The sequence below is a fragment of the Solanum lycopersicum genome, chromosome 12 (genome assembly GCF_036512215.1).
Source record: "Solanum lycopersicum chromosome 12, SLM_r2.1".
Classification (NCBI taxonomy): domain Eukaryota; kingdom Viridiplantae; phylum Streptophyta; class Magnoliopsida; order Solanales; family Solanaceae; genus Solanum; species Solanum lycopersicum.
In genome coordinates, this window is record NC_090811.1 from 13,597,309 (window position 1) to 13,605,382 (window position 8,074).

Below are 8,074 nucleotides of genomic sequence, written 5' to 3' on the forward strand. Positions count from 1 at the left end.
GATAGTAAAAAAAATAACAACTGAAAATAAAATAAAGAAATAAAATCTCTTCAGGCTGAGGCGCGGATATCTCGTTCTCCATAAGGAGATTCAAGCCCACTACAACAAATGTTTTCACCGGTCCAGTAGTAGTTTTCTTTGACTTTTCCCCTCCAAGATACAACAGCCTTCACAAAATATAAATCAATAACTCTTGATAAGAGTTTAGTTCAAAGCTCCACAAAAAATAACATCTCCTTTTAACTAATAAGAAATTTTTTTAGTACTAACACTTTATGCACTCTATATATTCTTGTATTTGTGTGTTACTAACCAAATGAATACTATCACTATTTATACTACAAGAAGTCTTCGTAGCAATGGATAGGAAGATAACGGTGTAGTAAATAGTGAAGATAATGATCTTAGAAGTTACATATGTTACAAGGTATAATGGAGGAATTAAGAAGAAGATAAAGTGAAGGGCAACTAATGCCACAACGTGCAAAAGAACCACAACGTTCATTGTAACTTTATATGGCTTATGTTGTCGGCCAATAAAGCCAAAAAATAATTGGCACTAATATGACCAATAAGAAATGGTAATTAGGCACTGTTAAGTCATAAATTAATAGGTAGCATCAAGTCACAAATAGAAGTGCTATTTTAATACAATATAATATTAAAATGCTTAATAGCCAACATAAATTAGTCCCCTTTCACTCTCAACACATCAAATCTCCAAAGCTCTTTATTTTCATAACTCCAATAGTAGCAAGAAATAACTTTACTTAACTTGAGTATGTCTATATAACAAAAAAAATCATTTTTTTCCTTCTTTAAGATGCATTTATATGTCTTCATACCTAACAAAGTCATTTATACTGCCTGTTGATTTGAACTACAGTCACTTAAAAACAATACACTTTTTCCTTCTTTTGATGATTTTGTCGTTCACTTTCATAATTATGTTAATACTTAGGAATCGGAAAGTTGAGGATGCCGGCCATTCATTTCCATCTGGAAAGTAAAAGGGTATTCACTACTTTGGGTATTCCAATTTAATAAACTCAAACTTCAAGAAGTTTCATAGCTATAATTACATATAATTAATTCAAATATTTTAATTGACCGAAACTAATAATTTTAGTCTAAATTCCTTATTTTTGTTAACGAATTTATTAAATATGTAAAAAATTATTAATTTTGAATTGAGAAACACAAAATGTTGACTAAAATTTCAATTTTTTCATAGTAACGTTTCGAATCCATAATAAAGAAAAATAAATCCCCCAACTTTCACCGTCCACGCACAAAATCTCAAGAGCCCTTTCTTTTGAGAGCTTCATTAGTAGCAAGAAATAGCTTTACTTCACCTGAATATGTCTATATATCTAACAAAACCATTTCTTTAATTTATTTTCCTCCTTTTAGATGCATTTATATGTATGTATACCTAAAAAAGTCATTAAAACTGCTTGTTCACTCGACATACATTCAATTTAAAATAATACATTTTTTCATTTTATTGAGAATTTAATGATTCACTTTCTTAATTATGTTATTATTTTAGGATTCGGAGATTTGTGGATGCATGCCAGTCATTCTCATCCGTCAAGTAAAAGTGTATTCATTAATTCGGATATTTGGAATCAAAAATTCAAACTTTGAGAAGTGTCTTATCCCTTAATTTCACATAATTAATTAAATTATTTTGTTTGACCGAATCTAATAACTTTAGTCTAAATTCTTTAATTTTCTTAAGAAATACATAATATACTTTTAAAAATATTATTGCTGAATTGAACAACATAAAAAGTTGACCCAAATTCATAACTTTTTCATACATACGCTTCAAATCCTGAATCACTATAAATAAAGTTGTCGCCCTTGCTTTCACCACAAACAAAATTTCAAAAGCTCTTTCTTTTGAGAGTTTCAATAGTAGAAAGAAAGAGTTTTACTTAACTTGAGTATGTATATACACCCAACAAAGTCAATTCGTTCATTTCTTTTCCTACTTTTAGATGCATTTATAAGTCTATATACCTAACAAAGTCATTTATACTGCTTGATGACTGAAATTACATTCAATTAAAAACAACACACTTTTTCCTTTTCTTGACAATTTTATCATTCACTTTAATATTTATGTTATTATTTTAGGATTCGAGGAGTTGATCATGCTGACTTTTCATTCCCATCCGGCAAGTAAAAGGCTATTCACTTATTGGTCACTCCAATCTAAAAAACTAAACTTCGAGAAGTTTATTAGCTATAACATTAATTCTAATATTTTGTTTGACCGAACCTAATAACTTTAGTCTAAATTTTTAATTTTATTAACGCATTTATATAATATTGTAAAAAATATTAATGATGAATTATGCCATATAAAATGTTGTTCCAAATTCTTAATTTTTTCATACTTACGCTTCAAATCCAGAATACCTATCAATAAATTTTCTGCGCCCCCCCCCCTCCTTTCACTCTCCACACACAAAATCTCAAAAGCTCTTTCTTTTGAGATCTTAAATAGTAGCAAGAAAGCGCTTTACTTCACTTGAGTATGTCTATATACCCAACAAGGTAAATTCTTTCATTTCTTTTCCTCATTTTAATGAATTTATATGTCTATATACCTAACAAAGTCATTAAAACTTCTTGTTGACTCGAAATATATTCAAATAAAATCAATACGCTATTTCATTTTGTTGGCGATTCTATCGTTCACTTTCATAATTATTTTATTATCTTAGTATTCAGAGATTTGAGGATGCCGACCATATATTCAATTCCTGCAAGTAAAAGTGAATTCACTAATTCTTGTACTCCGATTTACAAAATTCAAACTTCGAGAAGTGTCTTAGCCGTAATTTTCACAAAATTATTTCGAATATGGTTTTAGACCGAATCTAATATCTTTAGTCTAAATTCTTTTATTTTCTAAACATATTCATTATATATTTTTAAAAAATATTAATGTTGAATTGTGCAACATAAAAAGTTGACCTAAATTCTTAATTTTGTCATATTTACGCTTCGAATCAAGAATCACTATAAATAATGACGTCCCCCTTTCACTGTCCACACATAAATCTAAAAAGCTCTTTCTTTTCATAGCCTCAAAATAGTAAGAAATAGCTTTACTTCACTTGAGTATTTCAATATACCCAACAAAATCATTTCTTTTCCTCCTTTAAGATACATTTATATGTCTTCATACCTAATAAAGTAATTTATAATGCTTGTTGACTTGAACTAGGATCAATCAAAACCTATAGATTTTTTCCTTTTTTTTGACAATTTTGTCGTTCACTTTCATAATTATAATAAGTTTTAGGAATCAGAAAGTTGAGGTTCATTCCCATCCTGAAAGTAAAAGGGTATTCAATATTCCGGGTACTCCAATTTAAGAAATTCAAACTTTAAGAAGTTTCTTAGCCATAACTTACATATAATTAATTCAAATATTTTGTTTGACTGAATCTAATAATTTTAGTCTAAATTCATTGTTATTCTTAATGAACTAATTAAATATTTAAATACTTATTAATCTTGAATCGAGAAACATTAAATGTTGACCCAAATTCCTTATTTTTCACACTTACGTTTCAAATCCATAATCAATATAAATAAATCCCCCCCCCCTCGCTCCCCACACAAAAAATCTCAAGAGCTCTTTCTTTTGAGATGTTCAATAGTAGTAAGAAAGAGTTTTACTTCACTTGAATATATTTATATACCCAATAAAGGCATTACATTAATTTATTTTCCTCCTTTTAGATGCATTTATATGTTTGTATACCTGAGAAAATCATTAATAATTCTTGTTGACTTGAAATACATTCAATTAAAAACAATACATTTTTTCCTTTTGTTGACTATTTTATGGTTCACTTTCTTAATTATGTTACTACTTTGGGATTTGGAGATTTGAGTATGCCGGCCATTCATTATCATCCGGCAAGAGAAAGTGAATTCATTATTTCGGGTACTCCAAATTAAAAAATTCAAACTTCGAGAAGTGTCTTAACTTTAATTTTCACATAATTAATTCGAATATTTGTTTGACCCAATCTAATAACTTTAGTCTATATTCTTTAATTTTCTTACGGAATACATTAAATATTTTTTAAAATATTAATGTTTAATAGAAGCAAAATAAAAAGTTGACCTAAATTCACAACTTTGTAATACATACGCATCAAATCCTGAATCATTATGAATAAAGTAGTCGCCCTTTCATTCTGCATACACAAAATCACAAAATCTCTTTCTTTGGAGAGCTTCAATAGTGAAATAACGAGATTTACTTCACTTGAGTATGTCTATACACCCAACAAAGTTATTTCTTTAATTTCTTTTCGTCCTTTTAGAAGCATTTATATGTCTATGTACCTATTAAAGTCGTTTATATTGCTTGATGACTAGAATTACATTCAATTAAAAAAAATACACTTTCTCCTCTTTTTTTTTTTGACAAATTTATCATTAACTTTAATAATTATGTTATTATATTAGGATTCGGAGAGTTGAGCATGCCGTGCATTTATTCCCATCCGGCAAGTAAAAGGCTATTCACTAATTCGGGTACTCCAATCTAAAAAATTCAAACTTCGAGAAGTTTCTTATCTATAACATTCATGTAATTAATTTAATATTTTGTTTGATAAAATCTAATAACTTTAGTCTAAATTCTTTAATTTTGTTAACGCATTTATTAAATATTTAAAAATATTGATGTTGAATTGAGCAATATAAATGTTGAGACAAATTCTTAATTTTTTAATATTTACGCTTCAAATCTTGAATCACTATCAATAAATTCCTCCAACTTTCACTCTCCACACACAAAATCTGAAAAGCTCTTTCTTTTGACAGCTTCAATAGTAGCAAGAAAGAGGTTTACTTCCCTTGATTATATCTATATAACTAACAAGGTGACTTCTTTCATTTCTTTTCCTCCTTTTAGATGCATTTATAAGTCTATATACCTAACAAAGTCATTAAAACAACTTGTTGACTTTAAATATATTCAATAAAAATCAATTCACTTTTTCACTTTGTTGATAATTTTATCATTCACTTTCTTAATCTGTTATTGTTTTAGGATTCGGAGATTTGAGGAAGACGGCCATACATTCAAATCCAACAACTAATAGTGTATTCACTTATTCTAGTACTCTGATTTACAAAATTCAAAGTTTGAGTAGTGTCCTAGCCGCAATTTTAACAAAATCAATTTGAATATTTCATTTTGACCGAATCTAATAACTTTTGTCTAAATTCTTTTATTTTTTAAACACATTCAGTATATATTTACAAAAAATTTAAGTTTAATTGTGCGACATAAAAAGATGACCTAAATTCTTAATTTTGTCATACTTACGCTTCAAATCTAGAATCAATGTAAATAAAGTCGTCCCCCTTTCGCTCTCCACACATAAAATCTCAATACTCCTATTTTTCATCGCTTCAATAGTAGCAAGAAAGATTTTTACTTCACTTGAGTATGTCTATATACCAAACAAAATTATTTCTTTTCCTCCTTTAAGATGCACTTATATATCTCCATACATAACAAAGTCATTTATAGTGCATGTTGACATGAACTACAGTTAATTAAAAACAATACAATTTTTCATTCTTTTGACGTATTTGTCGTTCACTTTCATAATTATGTTAATATTTTAGGAATCGGAAAGTTGAGGATGTCCGCCATTCATTACCATCCGGAAAGTAAAAGGTTATTCACTGATTCAGGCACTCCAATTTAAAAAATTTAATCTTCAAGAAGTTTCTTTGCCATAACTATCATATAATTAATTAAAATATTTTGTTTGACCGAATCTTATAACTTTAGTATAAATATTTTAATTTTCTAAACATATTCATTATATATTTAAAAAAATATTAATGTTGAAGTGTGTAACATAAAAAGTTGATCAAATTTTTAACTTTGTCATACATACGTTTAAAATCCTGAATCACTATAAATAAAGTTGTCCCCCTTTCACTCTCCACACACAAAATCTCAAAAACTCTTTCTTTTGAGAGCTTCAGTAATAGAATAACAAAATAGTTTTGCTTTAGTTAAGTTTGTCAATACACCCAACAAAGTCAATTCTTTCATTTCTTTTCATCCGTTTAAGTGCATCAATAAGTCTACATCCCTAACAAAATCATTTATACTGCTTGATGACTCGAATTACACTCAATTAAACACAATACACTTTTTCCCTTTTTTTGTTTTGATGATTTTATCATTCACTTTCATAGTTATGTTATTATTTTATGATTCGGAGAGTGGAGCATGCCGACCATTACATTCACATCCGGCAAGTAAAAGGCTATTCACTAATTCAGGTATACCTATCTAAAAAATTTAAACTTCGAGAAGTTCTTAACTATGACATTCATATAATTAATTCTAATATTTTTTTTTGACCAAATATAATAACTTTAGTCTGAATTCTTTAATTTTGTTAATGCATTTGTTAAATATTTGAAAAAATATTAATGTTTAATTGAGCCATATAACATGTAGAGACAAATTCTTAATTTTGTCATACTTATGCTTAAAATCCAAAATACCTATCAACAGATTCCCCCCCCCCCCCTTTCACTCCCCAAACACAAAATCTCAAAAGCTCTTTCTTTTGAGAGCTTCAATAGTAGCAAGAAAGAGCTTTACTTCCTTCAGTATGTCAATATACCCAACAATGTGACTTCTTTAATTTCTTTTCCTCATTTTAGATGCATTTGTATGTCTACATACCTAACAAATTCATAAAAACTTCTTGACTCAAAATATATTCAATTACAACAAATAAACCTTTTCATTTTACAGGTTATTTTATCGTTCACTTTCATAATTATGTTATTATTTTAGGATTCGGAGATTTGAGGATGCCGGCCATGTATTCAAATCCAGCAAGTAAAAGTGTATTCACAAATTGTGGTACTCCGATTCACATAATTCAAACTTCTTGAAGTGTCTTAGCCGTAATTTTCACAAAATTAATTTAAATATTTTATTAGACCGAATCTAATAACTTCAATCTAAATTCTTTTATTTTCTAAACATATTCATTATATATTTAAAAAAAATATTAATGTTGAATTTGTCAAAATAAAATGTTGACCCAAATTCTTAATTTTGTCATACTTATGCTTCAAATGCAAAATCACTATAAATATAGTCGTCCCCCTTTCACTCTCCACAAATAAAATTTCAAAAGCTCATTCTTTTCATAGGTTCAATAGTAGCTTAAAATAACTTTAGTTCACTTGAGTATGTCTATATACCCAACAAAATCACTTCTTTTCATCCTTTAAGATGCATTTATACTACTTGTTGACTTGAACTATAGTCAATTAAAAACAATACACTTTTTCTTTCTTTTGATGATTTTGTCGCTCACTTTCATAATTATGCTAATATTTTAGGAATCGGAAAGTTGAGGATGCCGGCCATTCATTCACATCCGTAAAGTAAAAGGGTATTCACTAGTTCGGGCACTCCAATTTAAAAAATTCAAACTTCAAGAAGTTTCTTAGCCATAACTTACTTATAATAAATTCAAATATTTTATTTTACCGAATGTAATAATTTTAGTCTAAATTCTTTATTTTTCTTAAAGAACTTATTAAATATTTAAATATTTTTTAATTTTGAATTTAGAAACATAAATTGTTGACCCAAATTCCTAATTTTCACACTTACGTCTCAAATCCATAATCAATATAAATAAACCCCCCCCCCCTCTTAACTCTCCATGCACAAAATCTCAAGAGCTCTTTCTTTTGAGAGATTCAATAATAACAGGAAAAAACTTTACTTTACTTGAATATGTCTATATATCCAACAAAGCCATTTCTTTAATTTATTTTCCTCCTTTTAGATGAATTTATATGTATCCATACCTAATAAAGTCATTAAAACTGCTTGTTGTCTCGATATACCTTCGATTTCAAACAATACATTTTTTTTAAAATTTTGTTGACAATTTAATGGTTCATTTTCTTAATTATGTTATTATTTTAGGATTGAGAGATTTGAGGATGTCTTCCATTCTTTCTCATCCGGTAA

General features: G+C 27.9%; 1 long non-coding RNA gene across 1 annotated transcript; it reads left to right on the forward strand.

Annotated features, from left to right (window-relative positions):
- Positions 1-6,006: 6,006 nt before the first annotated feature.
- On the forward strand, positions 6,007-7,681 carry LOC112940496 (uncharacterized). Its single transcript, XR_003244794.2, has 3 exons — positions 6,007-6,348; positions 6,875-6,943; positions 7,432-7,681. It is a non-coding gene; the product is annotated as an uncharacterized lncRNA (long non-coding RNA).
- The last annotated feature ends 393 nt before the right edge of the window (positions 7,682-8,074 follow it).